At 41.3% G+C, this 19115-nt stretch overlaps 1 protein-coding gene and 1 long non-coding RNA gene across 3 annotated transcripts in view; one reads left to right on the forward strand and one right to left on the reverse strand.

Annotated features, from left to right (window-relative positions):
• LOC129532063 (uncharacterized) overlaps positions 1-12361 on the reverse strand; it is a 431493-nt gene extending 419132 nt beyond the window's left edge. The window contains exons 1-4 of one of the 2 annotated variants that reach the window (XR_008677659.2): positions 11953-12361; positions 11386-11517; positions 10833-10938; positions 1656-7809 (exon numbers count right to left, since the gene is read on the reverse strand). This is a non-coding gene — a long non-coding RNA (uncharacterized lncRNA). Of the gene's footprint in view, positions 1-1655; positions 7810-10832; positions 10939-11385; positions 11518-11952 lie in introns of those variants that run through there. The other variant, XR_010129563.1, reaches the window with a different exon arrangement.
• Positions 12362-12405: 44 nt separating this feature from the next.
• SPOPL (speckle type BTB/POZ protein like) overlaps positions 12406-19115 on the forward strand; it is a 71398-nt gene continuing 64688 nt past the window's right edge. Inside the window, exon 1 of the mRNA XM_019022783.4 lies at positions 12406-12756. The gene's annotated coding sequence lies outside the window, so the exon portion shown is untranslated. The remainder of the gene's footprint in view (positions 12757-19115) is intronic.

Genomic DNA, 19115 nt, shown 5'->3' on the forward strand with positions numbered 1-19115 from the left:
ATTCATGTATGAGTTTCTGTGCGAAAATATTTTCATTTCTCTTGGGTACATCCTAGGAGAAGAATTGCTATGTCATGTAGTAACTATATGTTTAGCAATTTGAGGAACTGCCAGACTTTTCTAAAGTGGCTGCACCATTTTACGTTCCCACCAGAAATTCCAACCAGATTTGGGTCTTTTAAAAATATATTCCATCTCTACTTAGCTTTTTGAACATTTGGAACATAGTCACAATAATTGTTTTAGTGTCTCTCTCTGCTAATTATATCATCTGTGCCAATTTTGGGTCTGTTTTGATTGACTGGTTGCTCTCCCCATTATGAGATGTGTTTTTCTTTTTCTTTGTATGCCCGGTAATCTTTGATTGCATGCATACTTTGTGAATTTGTTGGGTGCTGGATACTTTTGAACTCTCATAAATCTTCTTGAGCTTTGTTCAGGTATGATGTTAAGTTACTTGGAAACAGTTTGATCTTTTCAGATGTTGCTTTTATGATTTGTTTGGCAGGTTGAGAGCAGGTCTCAGGCTAGGGCTAATTATTTCCCACCACTGAGGCAAGATCTTCTTGAGTACTTTATCCAGTGCCTATGAATTATGAGTTTTTCCAATCTGGCCGGTAGTGGGAACAGACACTATTTCTGGCCCTATGTATGTTATGGCCACAGGTTCTCTCTACCTCCTCCAGATGGTCCTTTTCTAGGCCTCATGTAGTTTCTTCATAGTCATGATCAAAACTCTTCTGCATACTTAACAGAGATCCCTCTGCAGACCCCCAGGCTTTACTCCGTGTAGCTCTCTCTCTCCTCTATCACTCTTTCCTAAGAAATCTCACTGCGTTGATCTTCCTGGACTCTCAGCAATGTTGCCTCAATTCAGAATCATAACTGGGCTCCACCTCTGTTCTCCTACCACATGTCATGACCTGAAAACTCTCTCAAATTAGTAAACTGGGGCAATAGTAGGTCTCATCCATTTTATTTCCTGTATTTCAAGAATCACCATGTTCATTACTTGATATCTAGTGTCATAAAAACCATTGTTTCATGTCTTTTGTCTGTTTTCGTTGTTGTTTAGTTGTTACAGGTAGGAGGGTAAATCTAGTTCTATTACTCCACCTTGATCATATATTTTTTCTAAATCAGAGATAGCAGGGAGGACTCTGAAATGGCCCATCGTCAATGCCTTTCCTTCCTTATTTATGATGAGAATGAGAGCTTTGACTCAAATCATTTCTATGTATATTTACATAGTTGTTTCTCAGATCTTAAAAAACAGATGGGGCAAGCACTGATACCTCAAATAGATTTCTTTTTTGGAAAGAAAATATTCCACTGAGGAATAGTCATTTATAGTATGGGATGCTAGCCCAAGCTTTGTCCTGGCAGAGTTTACAGATCCAAATGTCTGCACAGAGGCTTGACAGATGTGAAGCGTAGGCCAGATGTAATATGTGATGAACTGAGAACATGACAGTGAACTGGAGAGGTAGACTTGGTCCAAAGTCCTTCAAATTCAAAAGCATGACGGCAAATAAAAGTGCCCTAACTTTCTGACTGAACTTAATCCCACTGTCTGCATCCAAAACTCTGACCACCCGCCTCAGTTTAAGATAGTTTTTATTTATTTATTTTTCACCAACCACAATAAGCAGCACTGAATAAGATTGTTTTATTAAAATATCTTGTACAAAAATATCTTTAAAAGAGCAATACATATCATTAATTTTTGTACAGTGATATTATTATTAATGCCCGTAAGTCCTTCAAAGGAGGCTCACTGTCCCCCAAAAGAAGATTAACTAGGAGAATGCAAAATCACAGATGAGGAAATAAGTGTAATTTTCCTGAAGCAGTATTTTACCAATCTCAGAATGTTTGTCCACAAAGCTTAGCAATATACTCATGTCAAGGACAGTAGTTACATCTCTTTTATCTTCCCAGCAAAAAGTAACTCTTTTACTACAACCAGTTTCACCTGTTTTGCAACTTGCTTTGGTCAATATTTTCTTTAGCTGGGAAGAAAGCTAACTGACACAGTAGAGATGAAAAACTAGTTTTAGAAACCTATTGATATAAGCTAGAAGAGACATATTTGGAGAGCTGGAATCAATATTTTAAATACAATAATTTCTAGACTTTACATAGTTATACTTTGGTTTCCAGTTCTCTAGAAATTAAATGGTAGCTAAGACTATCATATTAGGAATTGAAATATGAATGATTCTACAGACCATGACTTAGCTGTGATGCTCATAACATTCTAAGTCCTGCAGCTACTCAAGGTAGTCCATACAAGTACAAACCCAGAATATCTGAGTCATGAGTGAAATATATGTTCCTACTAATATTCAATCTGAGTTACCTTGCCTTTTAAAGGACATCAAAGGATTTCAACATACAGTAGTCAGATATAAAGTGTTAGTGTGTTTTTTTTTTAACACCTAGTAAAAATAACAATGTTATTAATTGTATGAAGAAGAAAGGACATCTTGGTTAGGTAGTCCGACCACAATACTTAACAGGAAGATTAGCTTCTCCAACGTAAATACTTAGTAACACACACCATTGCTGTGACAATCACCACTGACTTTCACTGTAGGGTTTTTGGATCTTTAAGGTTATATTTTATGACTGAACTGCATTTTCAAAAGACTTTTTCCCAATAATCCATGAAAAGCCAGACTTCTTTTAATTATTGTTTGTTTTAACAACTTATATCAGAAAGAAGGCACATCTTTCCAAGTAGGTTTTGTTAAATCAGTGGTTTTCAATTTGGGGCAGTTTTGTCTCTTTTTTTTTTTCCCAGGTGACATTTGGCAATGTTGAGAAATGTTTTGTTATAACTAGACAGGTGGGTGCTACTGGTAGAGATGCCACCAAAAATCTTACAATGCACAAGACAGCTCCCTACAACAAAGAATTATCCAATCTCAAAGGTCAATAGAACTGAGATTGAGAAATCATGTGTTAAATCAAGACTGTGATGTTGTTAAGCTTCTGTATAAATTCTAGTTGAGAAATACCTTTGTGATAACTTTTAAAATTACAATTGTTTCAAGGAAAACAACTAATTTAGGCTTATTTACTATTTCAAAATAATAACTTCTTATTTGCTTAGCATTTTATCGTTAAAAAAATTTTTTTTTAAATAGAGACAGGACCTCTCTATGCTGCCCAGGCTGATATTGAACTCCTGGGCTCAAGTGATCCTCGTGCCTTGGGCTCCCACAATGCTGGGATTATAGGCATGAAACACCATACCTGGCCTTTTCTTTTTATTTTCTTTTAGCCTTTTATCTTTTGCACAGTCCTTTCATATGTTTCATCTCATTTTCTCCTCATAGATTTGTGGTGAAATTATCTTTTTTCCTGTTCGCTATCAAGGGCACTGTTGTGCAGGACAAGGCTATAGGATTCAAACAAGCCACACTGATTCACATTCTGAATGAAAAACCCAGTGCTCTTTTGCTATCCTATCCTACAGCAGTGACATTCTTGTTAAGGACACTATATGAAAAGAAATTTAAAAATAAACAAAAACAAATCATTGTGTACCTCTGGGGATGTGACCCCAGAAGATAGGTGTCATATGCTCTAAGAATGGAGGAAGCAGGAGAGACATAGGTTGGGTATGGGAGGTGAGGAGCAAGCATGGGGAGTAAGAGGTGGAAAAAATAATGACATTACTAAAGCCATCTGGAGAAGCACAGGCAGATTCCTAAACTGAATGTGACTGCTTTCCTGTGAAAATCATTCCTTCTTCCCTAAGCAGGGTAAGACCCTTACGAAAACACAAAATGGATAAATCTGCTGAATTCAACTAGAAAAACAGAAACCACACTTATTTCTTCAAAGAATGTGATACAAGGAATCTGTTGCACAGGTGATGGAAAAACTGAGAAGAATCCAGGGGAAATTCTTCCCCAGAGAAGCAACCACAGGAAACTATTACACTTTTAAGTAGGTGGCAGGAGGAGGTAGTATTGTCAGATCCCAGGGCTGATTTCATGGTAGGCCTGTCCAGTAAGAGAGGGAGCCTCTGGGGAGACAGCTGCAGGGGATGGTGCCTAAGGCAGAAAGAGATGGGGAGATACATTGGTTTCTCCTACCCTCCAATCACCTGACAGTGCTCCCTGTTAGCCTAGCCCAGTAGGAAGCCAGCTGACACATGGGTCTGGAAAACAGCCTGTAGAAGCCAGCTTAGATAAGGACAGAGAAGGGCAGGGGAGGAGTATTTTCCAAGACTAGCAGGCTAGTCATCACATGTCCCGCGGAGGAATGCCAATGGAGGAACACCATGGATTGGTTCAAGTGATCAAGTAAATATTCCAGGAATTTAATCATGTTTTCTTTCAAAATAAGATGTTTTAAGTCTATCTTGGACCAAACAATTAAATAACTAAAATTAAAATCAAACTCAGAAGAGAAAGAGTATTTGACAAATGAAGCATGGTACCTTTTTGTATAAATATCCAGGCCTTTTAGGGTTAAGTGATTACCACAGAGAGAAAAGTTTTTTTAAAATAGAAAATGGAAAGAAAACAGCTCTAATGGGGGGATTTTGTCACACCTGTTTTGCACACAGTAGGCTCCACAGTCAAAATAGAGGCAAATTCTTGCTGAGCTTTTGACGACATGAAAATAAAGGCATTCATCACCTTTCCTCTCAAAATTGCAGACTGTAGCAGAACACCATTTTTAAAAGGCTAGTCTAATTTCCTTTCTGGGGGAAAAAAATGAGAAAGGAAACTAAAAAGACAAAAATATGTAATTGCAGACTCTCCCTCTTAACTGGATCACTGTGTACCCAAAATACGTGTAATTCAATTTTAAGAAATATATTGAAATTGCAGAATCACTAGTAATTCAGTGACCTCAGAAATCCTGGAACACAAAAGCCAACTATTAATGGCTATTTCAACTGAGTAATGGTTATCATTTACAAGAGACGTAACCTGGGGTAATTGCTGGGGATATTTTGGCTTTCTTGTACATGTTCTTAATCTGCATAACTGATCAGAAAAGCCACAGAGAAGTGTAGCAGGGATGCCACATGTAACTGACTCATAAAAGGCTCCTTTAGAGAAGGAGACACTCAAAGCACAGGGAAATGTAAGCAGGCACCTTAAGTAGGAAAATGTGAAGTGTGATTTTTGGTAGCTGTCCTACTTGGGACACAAATGGCCTTTGCTGGTCAGTCCTAGCAGGTAGGGCAAGACTGAAGCACCCAATATGTAATCCCAGATCAGGGCTTTGAAGGGGGCTGGGGCTCCAGAGAGCCAGATGAAGCTGCAGCCTTAAGAGAGTCCAGTTATCATTTCTACAGGGTCAAGCAAACAAATGCCATAGTCCAAACTGCCAGTCGCCTGGGGGCAGGGTCCTCAGAGATGGAACAAGGGCTTGAAAGGGAATCTAGGGGCTGGTGAAACTCTTGAAATCCAGGCAGGCCAGCTTGCTTTGGGAATAAGGGGAGTGTTTGTCTGAGAGCTGCTGGCAGAAGGTGAGTAGCCAAGACAGGGGATCAGGCAAAGAAGCCCATTAGGATATAGAAACTGGGCAAGAGAGAGATTTAAGTGATGATGGGGGTGAGGGGCTTGAACTGCACCATAGAGACGTGTGTTTGCTTTCCTCCCAGAGGCATTTTTCTAATCCTTTAAGGCTCAAGTTCTCACTATAGGTGCAGTGCCCAGAGCTCATAAGCATTTCCCAGTCTTATCAAATTGTTTGAGAGCTGGACAAGAAAATGGCTTGGCTCTAAAACACAAAGCAAATTATAAAATGCAATTAATAAATGTTTCAAGAGGAAAATTATATGATTCCTTTAATTTTCATAACAAAACGTCGTGCTTTTCATGTGGGATAGGACTACATTTTCCAGTGTTTGATAGGATGTGGGATGAGGCCTCTGAAAGAATATCCAGGGTTTAGGTAACCCTTGAATTCGCCTTTCTTCTGCTTGGCATAGTTCAGGCAGGGGAGGTCCAATGTGTTAAGACTTCAGCAAGGTTGGGCAAAGAGTGGAAGGCAAAAGCCCAAATCACCATAGCCAGAAATGTGGGGGAGGGGAGAAGAGACTGGAAGGAAGGGTGTCTGGGACAGTTGCGGAGGTTGGCTCGACTGAGTGCTGAGAGATGCAGGCACAGTGCCCCTGGAGATGGTGCAGTCTGGTTTCTAATTTTGGAAATGGTCATACCAGGGTTTCCAATTCGGCAGGCAGGCTAGCAGTGAAAGACTGAAGTGTAGGAGAACCATCTGGAGGCCAGTGGCCATTCAGTTTTGTGTAGGGGTATAAATACAGAATTGACAAAAGCAAGACAGGGCTTAGTTTCTAAAGCGGGGAAGCAGCAGAAGGGAAGTGACGACTGAACAGGAGAATCTGGTTCTTCTGAGGCACCAGACCAGTGGAAAATCAGTGAGTCAAGGAACACTAAGGTCCAGAGGTTCCAAGGCTCCTGGGTTTACTTAGTGTCTGATTGGCTACAAGGCAATTTCAGGAACACCACAGAAGGTCAACCAATGAGAATGGACTTCTAGATTGCTTGTCTGGGAGCAAGGCCTAATTCTATTCTATATGCATCCTTGTTGGGAGGAGGGGCACCTGAGTCTAAGTGAAACAAGGGGTGATCCAATCTGAGATTACCCTGGAGACAGGACCCCTTTGTGTGTTCAGAGAAATAGGCATGGAACTGCCATTTCTTGAGTCAGGTTCCAAGGTGACTGGGGTGAAGTGGCTCCAATTTAGGAGGAGGACACAAAGACAGGAAACCACCCAGTGCGCACTGCAGGGGCAGATGTTTAAACAAACTCTTCTAGCCAGGTACAGCCCTGATAGGGAGGAGGGTGTGTCTCTCTGAGGAGACCACAGACCCTGACCTGGAGACATCGTGATGACCGAGCAGAGTTAAAAGAGGAGGAGACCGATCAGTTGCACCTCTAGAGCCAACTGGGCTGGTACAGAGGCTGGTGGCCTCTGGCTGAACAGAGTGGAGAGCTTTAGACTTCCCCTGGGTCTGTATCCAGGTTCCAGGGCCAACCACAACTCCTCTTTCTCTGTTACATGAGAGCAGAGAAGGGGCAGGGCCAGGGCGCCAGCAGGAGAGAGCTTAGCTGGCCAAGCTGAAGAGAGAGGTCATTAGGGACTAGATCATGGCAGCAGTGACTGCCTGGATCCTGGCAGAATAAAAGAATTCCAGCAACAGTAAGTGACTTTGGAATAAGAGCCCTCAGCTGACGCCTTGAGGGATGCTGTAGGAGTTTTGGATAATCTTGTAGAAGAGATCATTTTTATTGTTTTTCTTTTATTACACTATGAATAGAGGACCTGCAGGTAGGGTAGCCAAGACTTTTCCCAGATGATATATTCCCCAGCAGAAGTACTGCTATTTCTAATGCGTGAGGCACTAATGATAAAGAATCTATGGATTACTAGCATTTCAAGAGCCTCAACCACGTTTTAAACCTAATTCAAATGAATATTTAACTCAATGGCTATAAGATGTGGCAGTATGCCAACCATTCAACTTATTCTTCACATTTTTCACAAGAAAAACAACAAAAATCATCTCTCCTATAGACCTGACTGATTATCCAAAGAACCAAAGCAGTAAATTTATGAATGTGTATTTAATTTGAAACAAAGAAGCATTCTGAAATATTTGACATAATGTGACAGGGAACATAAAGGTAAGGGTGTTGGCCGGGCACTGTGGCTCATGCCTGTAATCTCAGCACTTTGGGAGGCCAAGGCAGGAAGATCACTTGAAGCCAGGAGTTCCAGACCAGCCTGGGCAACATGGTGAAACCCGGTCTCTAGAAAAAATAAAATGAAAAAAAAAAAAAATTAGCTGGACTTGATAGTGCATGCCTGCAGGAAGGTGAGATGGGAGGACCCCTTGGGCCCAAGAGGTCAAGACTGCACTGAGTTATGACTGCACCACTGCCCTCCAGCCTGGGTAACAGAGCAAGACAGAATGGAACGGAATGGAACGGGATGGAACGGGACAGGGAAGGGACGGGGAAGAAAAAGGAAAAGGAAAAGGAAAGGAAAGGGAAAGAAAGAAAGAAAGATAGAAAGAAAGAAAGAAAGAAAGAAAGAAAGAAAGAAAGAAAGAAAGAAAGAAAGAAAGAGAGAGAAAAGTAAAAGAAATGAAAAAAGGAAAGGAGGAAGAAAGGAAAGAAAAGAAAAAGAAAAAAGAAAAGAAAAGAAAGAAAGAGAAAAATAAGAAAGAAAAGAAAGTAAGAGAAAGGAAGGGTGTCAATGAAGGACTTAAAGGACTTAAAAATGGTCCTGTTCTCAGAATTCAGGGTAGGCCTTGTTCTGAGTTTCCTGAGAATTCTCTGGGAATGATTTTTGAGTGATAAGTACATCAAATGTATGGGTCCTTTTTTGCCATAGGCATCACTAGACAAGGCTTACACGTGGAATTGCTTGAGTTCTGAAGTTTTTTGTATCCTTAAGAAGTCAGTATCATATAATATAAAAGTACTACAAAACTAGGAATTCACAACAAGGTGAAAAGCCAGAGGCAGAAAAATGAAGACATGGGAAGAGAGAATGAAATTACGTGTACAATAATTTACAAGTTATTAATATTAAACAAGGGTTTGGTATTTCCTTCCAGATAAAAGGCCTAATATTTATTACAGTGAAAAATAATCAGCAAATAAGTTGTCATTTCTTTCCACATTGATTCCAGAAGCTAAATGTCATTTTAATTGTAGAAGTGTTAGCTTATGGAAGTTGGGACTGAGCTTGGTTTCCTTGAAGAAAATTTAGGAAAGAAGGGGATAATAATTGGAAAAATATGTGGGATGCCAGGTATGGTGGTGCGCATCTGTAAGTCCCAGCTACTCAGGAGGCTGAGACAGGATTGTTTAAGTCCAGGAGTTTGAAACTGTAGTGAGCCATCATCATGCCTATGAATAACCACTGTACTCCAGCCTGGGCAACAAAGGGAGATCCTGTCTGTTTAAAAAAAAAAGGAAAAGAAAAGAAAAAGAAAAAGGAAAAAAAAAAGTGGAAACCAGCTTACTAGCAAAGAGCTTGGTGGACTGCATTAAAACGTGTAGGGGCATTAGCAAAATCTCCAGAAGCAGCGAGCCCAAAAAGTACATCACCGAGGATTCATAAAGTATTGCATGCTTGCTAACAAGCATATTCCTTGCTTTTTTATCTCTACATGGAAGACAATAATGGATTTGTGAGTTCTGTATAGCTTCGTTTTTGACAACTAGAATTGGAAAATTATTGTATAAACCAGGTGGTGGTATGGAAGCAGTGGTGAGTCCATCGTGCCTACACAGCCATGAAATGGAAGCATCTGTGGTGTTTAATTTAGAAGAGGAACAAGATGCTACAGTCACTAAAATATCAAAGTGGGAAGCTTGATTGGTTCTTCAGGCAGAGCCTCATAGGGTTCGGTCATGGAGATCCAGAGTCTGAGGCTCATCTGTTTATTAAATTCAGAACGGCTGTTCCGATCATCTTCACTAACTGCTGACATAATTATAGGAAGTAGAACTTCCAAGTTGGCCATATACACTGAGGAGTATAAATAGTTTCCTATAGAAAATCAACAATAAGTAGCAAAATAAATATGCAAAAGTTATATGCATGTTTTTTCAGTAGGCTTTTAGGCAGGACAAGTTGGGTGATCCTGATGGTTAATGCCTTAAACGAAGCAAGCCCAATACTGACCTAGCAGAGGCAAACTGTGCTCTACACTAATGACAAAGCTGTTATTTCTCTATTTTAAAAATTTATTTACGGCAGCAATAAATGAAAGCCTATCATATCTCTCTAGTTTTCCAATAGGTATCCAGTAAGTAGGAAATCAAATTAAGAAGGTAGTTCTTTAGCAGACTGGTAATAAAGCATCAAGCTTTAGTAAGCTTTAATCCAAACTTATTGACCATAAAACCATCTTTTACTTTGCTAAGCCATCACAGTTTTGTTAGCATTACTTACAAGCCATATTCACTCTTACTATTTACTATCATTTTATTAGTGAGTAAAGTCACTGAATACTGCAAGCAAGAGAGGAATGGTGTGTCCTAACACTTAGGGTAAGGAGATCAAGCCTAGGGAAAAGACTCTCTGAGAATACCCTGAGGAGCAATTTGACATCCTTGTGGTGGAAGTTTATTGAATCAGTTCCCAACTTCAGCCCAGTCAACTGTGAAGGGTCAGCATCACTCTTAACTTCCAATTGGAAATGTACTTGATGGACTTATAACTTAATTCTATGAGTGTATTATATTTACTAGGTGTCTTATAATTTTTAATTATTGGAAGAGAGGGGGTGACATACTACGAAGGGATTGAAAGAGCTAAAAGGCTTAGTCAAAAATTACATGTAATTTTTGCTGTGTGTCACATACCATAAAGTTAACACGGGTGCACAGTGAGTATAGCAAATCGTTTCAACTGTTCTTTGCTGGTGTTTGGAGATGGTGAAATGTTTACACAAATATTTCCTCTCTCCACCAACTCTTCCCCCATTCCCTAATGCTCACTTCCACTTCTGTTTTTTAACTTTTGGAGTTCCTTGATCTGCATAAACATTCTACCAACTCAGCCCAAGGCAACTTTGAATTTTATGGTTACATTGCTAATTTTATCTTTATCTGAAAACTTTTGGCACAGATTTTGTCTTAAAGCACGTTTAGTCTTAAATAAGTTAACAGGATTGCTAATGTAAGGTCAGGTGCTAATCCCAGCACTTTGGGAGGCAGAAGTGGGAGGATCACTTGAGGCCAGGAGTTTGAGCCCAGCCTGGGCAATATGGTGAGACTCTGTTTCTACTAAAAATACAAAAATTAGCCGGACTCACGCCTGTAGTCCCAGATACTTGGTGGCTGAGGCACAGAATTGCTTGAATCTGGGAGGTGACCCAGGATCGCGCCACGGCACTCCAGCCTGGGGTACAAAGCAAGATCCTGTCTCAAACAAACAAAAAGAAAAAAGAAAAAAGACAGCTAATGTAGTATTAATTTGAAATGAGGGGGATCTGCCTGTCCAGTATTCAAATCCCAGTAACCTCTGGATGAATTACTTGCCACTTCTAGTTCTTGTCGCTTAATTTTAAGATGGAAATTTCTACGTTGAAGTTTTAGAGAGGTTGTTGAGAGAATAGAGATGATACAAGTCCATGCTTAGAATACTCAGCACATAGCAAAATAATAAATATTTTCCCTCTGCCCTCTCTCTTTTCTTGGAAAGCCAGGTAAGCAATGAGAAGTTGGTTTATGGCCAGGTGTGGTGGTTCACGCCTGCAAATCCCAGCACTTTGGGAGACCAAGGTGGGAGGATCCCTTGAGCTCAGGAGTTCGAGATCTGCTTGGGCCACATAGCAAGACCTCGTCTCCACAAAAAATTAAGATTACCTGGGCGTGGCACATTCCTGTAGTCCCAGCTACTTGGGAGGCTGAGTTGGGAGGATCACTTTAGCCTAGGAGGTCGAGGCTGCAGTGAGCTGTGATGGCACCACTGCACTCCAGCCTGGGTGACAGACAGCCCTGTCAAAAACAAAACAAAACAAAAATTGCTGACGTATGCACAGTTAAAGTAAAAAGAGTTGGGATCCTTGAATGACGTTCATGTCTGTTCTGGCAAAGCCGGGATTGTTGGTCCCCCAAACTTCTTTAAAGAAGTTTACTGGTAGCTCGATTAAGTATCTTTGTCCCATGGCCGTGGGGAATAAAAAGTTCAGTTGTCACCCCCTTTTTAAACTAAATGTCCGAAGAGACAAGGCAATCCCATCCTCTCTTCACACATTTGTGCAGGTGCAGCTTTATTTCCCACCGTGCGGTCCCAGGAGGCCGCCTGGTCTTCTGCACTCACTTCCTAGGCATCCCTGGCCGCCCCTCGGCAGGCTCTCCTTCTGGCCTGAGACTTCCAGCTGAGCCTCATCCCCTCCACCCGAAAACTGCTCCATGGGGCACTTCATCTACCTGGAAAGTTCTCGATTTCCAACTGGAGCCTGTATACTGCTGGTTGTGTCTCAGCAGTTATTACAGCTCTGGGCTTACAACGGGAGCTTAGCAAAAGTTCCACCCTGGCTTCCTAGACTGCTACAGCTCCAAGAAAAATCCTGTGCGCACAAACGGCCGCCGCCTTTGGCGTCTCCCGCGGATTAGACCAGTTAGGAGGTCTCAGCAGGCTTTTAGGCAGGACAAGTTTTACGCCTGGCCAAATAAGGGTCAGGCTAAGCAAGGCGCCTCCGTGCGCCTAGCCAGAGCGGTGCCGGCTGCGGAGCCTGCCCCGCCGGGAGCCTAGTGCTATGCGGCGGCGGCGGCGGCGGCGGCGGCGGCTTCCCAAGCGCGGCGGCAAATCCGGGCCCGCCCGGAAGTGCCCGGCGCTGGAGGAGGGAGCAAGGGCCCGGGAGCCGCCGCCGCCGCCGCGCGCACGCGCCCTCGCGGGCTGGAGCCGGGGCTGGAGTCGTAACTCGGAAGCTGGAGCCCAGACGGGCCCGCGGTGGGGGGGTGGGGGCTGCGCGGGGGCGGGAGTGGCGGAGGTGGCCGCCCCTGGCGGCGGGTTTGTTTATCCCGGGGAAGAAGTTTAGGAGCGGGAGATAGGGAAGGAGGGCGGGTCCGGGAGGAGGGATGCGGTTCGGCGGAGGCGGCCGCCACAGGGACTTGCCGCCATCACCCCTGCTGCCACCACCGCAGCCTCGAGCTCCCAGGGCCGACACGGCCGCCGCCTCATTGGGAGAGGTGTCTCCACCGGGACTGACCGCTGCCGCCCAGCACGTCCAGGTAGGCGCCCCTTCCCTTCCCCCCAGTCCCCGCGGCAGCCCCAGGCGCTTGCTCCCCTCCCCCGGCTCTCCGTAGACAGGCGGCCTCCTGCTCGCGCCTCACTGCGCCCTCTTCTCTCTGGGTCCCGGACCCCTGCTCGGGCGGCGAACTCCGGCCTGCTCTGGGGACTACCTCCGACGCCCCCGGACCGCCCTTCCCTCGCGCGGCGGCGCCACTTTCCCCGGGGTTGCCCCCAATCCCTCCTTGATTTCCCAGCCTCCACCTTCCAGGATCCCCTTTAGTTTTACCCCCGGGCCTCGCCCCTTCTTTTCCTTTGGCCTCCCTCCTCCTCTATACCTGTATACCTCCACGCCTGCCCCTTTTTACCTGAGTGCTGCCCAAAGGCAGAAACTGCATGCTGTGCCACCGCGCAGCGTCCACTTTCATACCTCCTCATCCCAAATACAGACACTTGAAACTCTCGTCCCTGTTAGCCCATTTTAGGCAGAGTTCTCAGCCCCGCAGACCGCTCAGTACCTCCAGTCCGGTGGTCATGCCTCTAACCTCTCTTTAACCTGCTTTCTAATACATTTTTGCTCACTTATACCAGAGTACATCAAGCTAACCGCGCGGTTCGGGATCCAAGTCTTCAAAGAGCCGACTTGTATTCCTGCTGCTCTCCTTTTTCCTAATTCTTTTTGAGTCAATGTATTTGTATATTGATTCAACATAAAAGGGATGGTAGCATTTTCTCTCTCAAAGCAGTCACACAACCCAGTAGAAATAAGATTCACCATCTGCTTATCCTAACTTTCGCTTCTCTTTCCTGACTGAACTCTGTCATTCAGTGATTCTTTCCAGGCTTCTGATGCTTTGTCTATTTTTGAATAATCTTGGGCCTAGTTTGACCCATTGTGGTACTCACTTTCCCACTTGCAATTGAATCCACTGTTTCTTGGACTAGAAACTGACAGAGGTAAAAGGTTCATACCTTGAAAAATTACATCTCTCCTGCCACAGTGAGATTGGTGGAATATTTCAAATTACCATTTCATCATTCTTGTGAGAAATGTTGCCTAGTGGTTAAGAACTCTTCTCTAGAGCTCAGACTAGTATAGTTGCCGGGGTATAAACCCTTGCTCTGCCATCTACCAGCTTTGGCTTTGGGGAAGTTACTTAATATTTCTTCGCCTCAGTATACTTACAGCTGTAAAATGGGGTTATGATATTACATCATATGATGGTGCTAGTAATTGCACAAGTAAATACAAGTAAAGTACTTAAAACAGTACCTGGCACAGGGCAAATATCTGATAAATGCTATCATCACTTCTTGGTTTGACTTGATCTGGCTTGTAGGTAGATTAATTCTAAGGAAGGTGGGAATGGAAAGCTACTTTCTTATTCTTTGACATTTAACATCCTTTTTTGATATAGATAGCATGTATAATTTGTTATTGTATAAATTAATTCCTTCTGATTTGAAAACTACAGGGTTTTAGCCCACCATTTTCAAGGCAGCTAACTACCAAGCTACAGATAGGTCAGTCCTTATTTCAGATGTCTGTTTGGAACTTCTACAATTTTACCTTTGTTTTGAGAATAAACAAAGTGAAAGTACTGTGTATAACAGATTCATCATACTGGAAAATGAGATTTTACAGATAAAAATTTTAGTACTGTAAGTTAAATACTCAAAACTGGTGGTATTCTTCATACTCATCTGACCTTTATCTTCAATCACTACTCGAGATAGAGCTTTGGCTTGTCTTCATTCAGAAGACTGGTGGCCGTTTTCTCTTAATGTGTTATGTTCATTCATATTCACATGTCTTCTTGGCTTGGTGTTTACAGAATTTTACTGACTTTAAAAAATGCTGACAGTTTTTGCCGTATTTGCTTACCTCTTGTGCACTATTGCTTACTTATTACATTTTTAAAGGACTCACATTAAAAGATCTGAATAGATAATTACTTTTGTGTTGTTTTAAATAGTAAAGGTTTGAAATCACTATTTGCTGTCCTAATTACATGTAAAAATATGTACATATGTAACTATCAAAATAAAAATGTTTTTCCATTTATAGTTTAAAATCATTCTTGTGCCACCATGGAGCATGTTCCATACTTGGGGGTGACACTGTTTTTGGTAATGCTGTTCCCTGACCTAGAATAACCTTTGCTCTTTCTCCTGCATATCCAGGTTCTACCTGATTTTCATCTCTCACTGCTTCCACGTAGTTCCTTCCAACATTTAGTTTCTTGGCTTTCCTAATGTCTATATCTGCATTTTTGGCCATGAATTTATATAAACAGTGCAGGTTGAAGAAAAATAACTCCCCTAGAATCAGACTTTTAAAGCTTATAGAACTTTGAAAGGGTGGGATAAAATTGACATTTAGCATCTACTCTATGCCTGGCACTATTTCTTTGGTTTTGTAAATATTCTTTCCAAAAATATTTAATGAGCATCTACCATGTGCCAGGCATTGGGGATACATGAGAGTGGCCCTTCTCAACCATGTTTCTGGGTGAAAATCAAACCCTAATGCTCTGAGGCATCTAAGCTATGTAATGAATTATCTCATCTCCTGTGCACCTAGAATAGTACTAGCTATGTACCGTTCTTGAGAGAACTAAAGCAGTAGTTACTCCAGTTTTTGTAGGGCTTAATTTCTGCAGAGCCCTAGTTGAGAAAAGCTCCTGTACAGAGAAGAGTAATATGCAGTCTCTGCTTTTTTGTAATTTTATTCTGATGTGACACTGACAGGCAGTTTATATACATTAACTTATTTAAACCCATAATAATTCTTTAATAAGGCTTTTTTATTCCTATTTTACAAATGAGGAACTTGAGAAACAGATTACTTAACTTCTGCAAAATCAGACAGTTGAGAAAGTTTTGCAGCCAGGCGACATAGTTCTCATCTATTACTCTTTTGCCTCTCACACCTTTCACTTCCTTGTTGATTTACTTTAGAGAAGACTCACTTCCTTGTTGATTAGAGAAAATTCTTCACCTTTCTGAATATCTTATTTATTTATTTTTTATAAAACAGCAGAGTTTCCTTCTCTTTTCATGTTGTTTAGTGAAGAAAGTAAAGGAGATGTAACTCTTTTAAAGCACTTCATCAAAAGTCTTATGTCAAGCCTTATATATGATTAAATATTGAAGGCATTTACATTTAGTGGTCATGCTCACTGTTTTGTTTCCTTACTTGGATTTGTTCACTTAACAAAAGTTTATTAACAACCCATCTGTGCCAGTCTCTGGTGACATGTAATGGAAAGAGATTACTTGTATTCATGGAGGCAGAAGTCTGTTTGGGGAATAAAATAAAGAAAAAAAATTATAGCCCAGGTGCCTTGGCTCATACCTATAATCCCAGCACTTTGGGAGGTCGAGGTGGGCTTATCACTTAAGGTCAGGAGTTCAAGACCAGCCCGGCCAACATGGTGAAACTGTGTCTCTTCAAAAAAAAAAAAAAAAATAGTTAGCTGGGTGTGGTGGCACACACCTGTAGTCCCGGCTACTTGGGAGGGTGAGGCAGGAGAATCTCTTGAACCCCAGAGACAGCTTGCAGTGAGCTGCACTCCAACCTGAGCAACAGAGTGAGACTCTGTCTCAAAAAAAAATAATAATTATAAAAATAATTAGTTACCATTACTGCTACAAAGGAAGATCATTGTGAAGAACAAAAGGCACACCAATCCATTAGGGAATGCTTCTCTGAAGAAATGACTTTTCGACCGAAACCTAAAGGATGAACTGTAGTGACCCAAGTGGTGTTGGCAATTTCAACTTTCTGGACCTGGAAGGTCCAGTAAGAACTGAACTTTAGCACGTGAGGTTGGTTGATGGGGAATAGACTGGAGCAGATCACAATGGCCAAAATCCATGCTAAGCATTTTGTACTTAATCCTAAGAGCAATAGGAAGCCACCAGAGAATGTTAAACAGCTGAATAAGTTACCCAAATTTTTGCTTTAAAAAAATCAGTTGGCTGCTCTGCAGAGAACAGGTTGGAAAGAGGCAAGTGTAAATACAGGGAGACTAATTAAGTCATTGCTTCTCAAACTTGTCTGTGTTGAAGGACCAATTTTGTTTTAATTTCCTATTCATACTGGTATTTAGTAACACACAATAAGATGTTTGTTTTGGCAGTGTCAAATTGCTGTAAACGTTCCTAAATGCTTTCTCTAGGTTTCTATATTTATTTCATTTCAGACCAGTAGCAAAAGTTTGTGGACCAGTGTCAGTGCACAGATCACAATTTGAATAGCGTTGAGATTAGCTGTTACAATAATGTAGTCAAGAGTTGGTGGAACCTTGGTTCAGGATGGCAGTGATAAAGATAAACTAGCCTGATTTGACAAATAAATTTTGGGAGGAAAAATTGATAGGATTTAGAGATGGATGAGATTTGGGGGTCCTGGGGAGAGGAAAAGGCTGACTTCCAGGGCCAGTAGTTCTTGTGCCTAAGGTGAGAGTACTGGGGGAGGAGCAGTTTTTTCTTTTGTAGTTTCAGGGAAGGGGGAGGTATTGGTCGTTTTTCAATTTGAGACTTATTAAACTTGAGACTGAGACATATAAGTAGAGATGCCCAGTAGCAATTGGATGTATAGGTCTGGAGCTCAGCAAAGAGGTTTGGACTGGAAATAAATTTGGGAATAGTCAGTGTACAGTTTATAATTGATGTCTGGGAGTGAGGGATGAGATTGCTTAAGGAGATAGTATGGAGAAGATAAGGGGGCTTATGAGTAAGCCCTGTGAATCTTTCACATTTGAACTTTGGTAGAAAGAAATGGAACAAAAGAGGCTGAGAAGGAAGAAGCTAGAGTTTGGAAGAAGATTTTGTTGGTATCACTGAAGCCAAGCAATAGACTGAAAAAGAAGGGAGTGGCCAGTTGAATATTTTGAATGCAACTGGGAAATTAAGTGGCAAACTAAAGAGCATACGCTGAATTTAGCAACATGAAGAAAATTTTATATTTCTGGTTGTCAATACACCCATAAACTGTTTGATGATGAATTTTGTGTTAATCTGCCAAAGCTACAGTCCTAAATTAAAATAAAATATTAAATCTATAATATGAACCATGTCTGTCTTCCTGAGTTCAGACATGTTTTTGTTATCATCTGGCTGTTCTATAAGTATCTAAAACTTTTCACAGCTTATTCATTCATAGTATGTATTTTTTAAATACTCACTATTTATCAGACACTGAATGCCAGACTTCTAGGTATGGGATTAGAATTCAGAGACTAGGGACCATGAACGATTAAACAAATATTTGTTTTTCTTGTGTGATTAGTGCTGTCGTGGCAGTTTATTCAGGTTGCCTTGGAAGCACAGAGCAGGGGCATCAGGGGAGGCTTTCTAAGGAAAATGACCCTTGAGCAGAGTGTTTCTGAAAATCAAGTTACGTAGGTGGAGAAGGCGAGTTAAACATAGGTGGCAGAGGAGTTTAAAGAAATGATACTCTAAGTAATTTGAAAGCCTGCAAAGGCAGAAATTGGGGCTAGAGTACACGGGTAGTAGGTTGGAGAGGTTGGCCATGCCATTTAAAGGTTTCTCACTTGAACTTGTATCTTTTTTGGTTTTTTTTTATTATCCTTACCACCCATATAGTCACTAAATGTGGAGGTATCTTTTTAATATCTTTAAGAATTAAATATTTCTTTGTTTTAGTATTTATTGCCCAAGGTAGTGTTTTATTTTTGCTAGTTAGCTTTACATTATATGTATTAAATCTATACTTACAGGTTCATTCAATAACTGATAGCATAAATATTTTAGTTACATTCCAGTGACTTATTATGGAAGAAATTTTATACATGTAACTTTTTCTCTCAATTTTAGGGAGTTTAAAAGGAAAGCCTTGCTAAGGATTGGTGAAGATGTAGTACTAAACCTTGGGTATATGGTCAATGATGGTGTTTCTGGGCTCAGTAGAATGATAGCCATCCCCTGATAGCTTAAATGTTATTTTAGGTGGTTGTATTACATCAAAAAGTCTACAAATCCCTGGACTTTTCTCTTGGACCATGGGTAGAATACAATTTATCTATAGACATGGATAAACTTTTTGAAGAATACTGTAGTTGGCAAAACCTTAATTGGCAAGGGCAGGGTCTCATAGAAAATAATGGGATAGAAAGGAAAATTACGTTAAAATTAATTTTATTCTTTATTTATTTATTTTTTATTTTTTTGAGACAGAGTCTTTCCCTGTTGCCCAGGCTGGAGAGCAGTGACGTGATCTCAGCTCATTGCAACCTCTGTCTCCCGGTTCAAACAATTCTCCTGCCTCAGCCTCCTGAGTAGCTGGGACTACAGGCACAGCCACCATGCCTGGCTAACTTTTGTATTTTTAGTA

Source organism: Gorilla gorilla, chromosome 11 (genome assembly GCF_029281585.2).
Source record: "Gorilla gorilla gorilla isolate KB3781 chromosome 11, NHGRI_mGorGor1-v2.1_pri, whole genome shotgun sequence".
In the NCBI taxonomy this organism is placed as follows: Eukaryota; Metazoa; Chordata; class Mammalia; order Primates; family Hominidae; genus Gorilla; species Gorilla gorilla.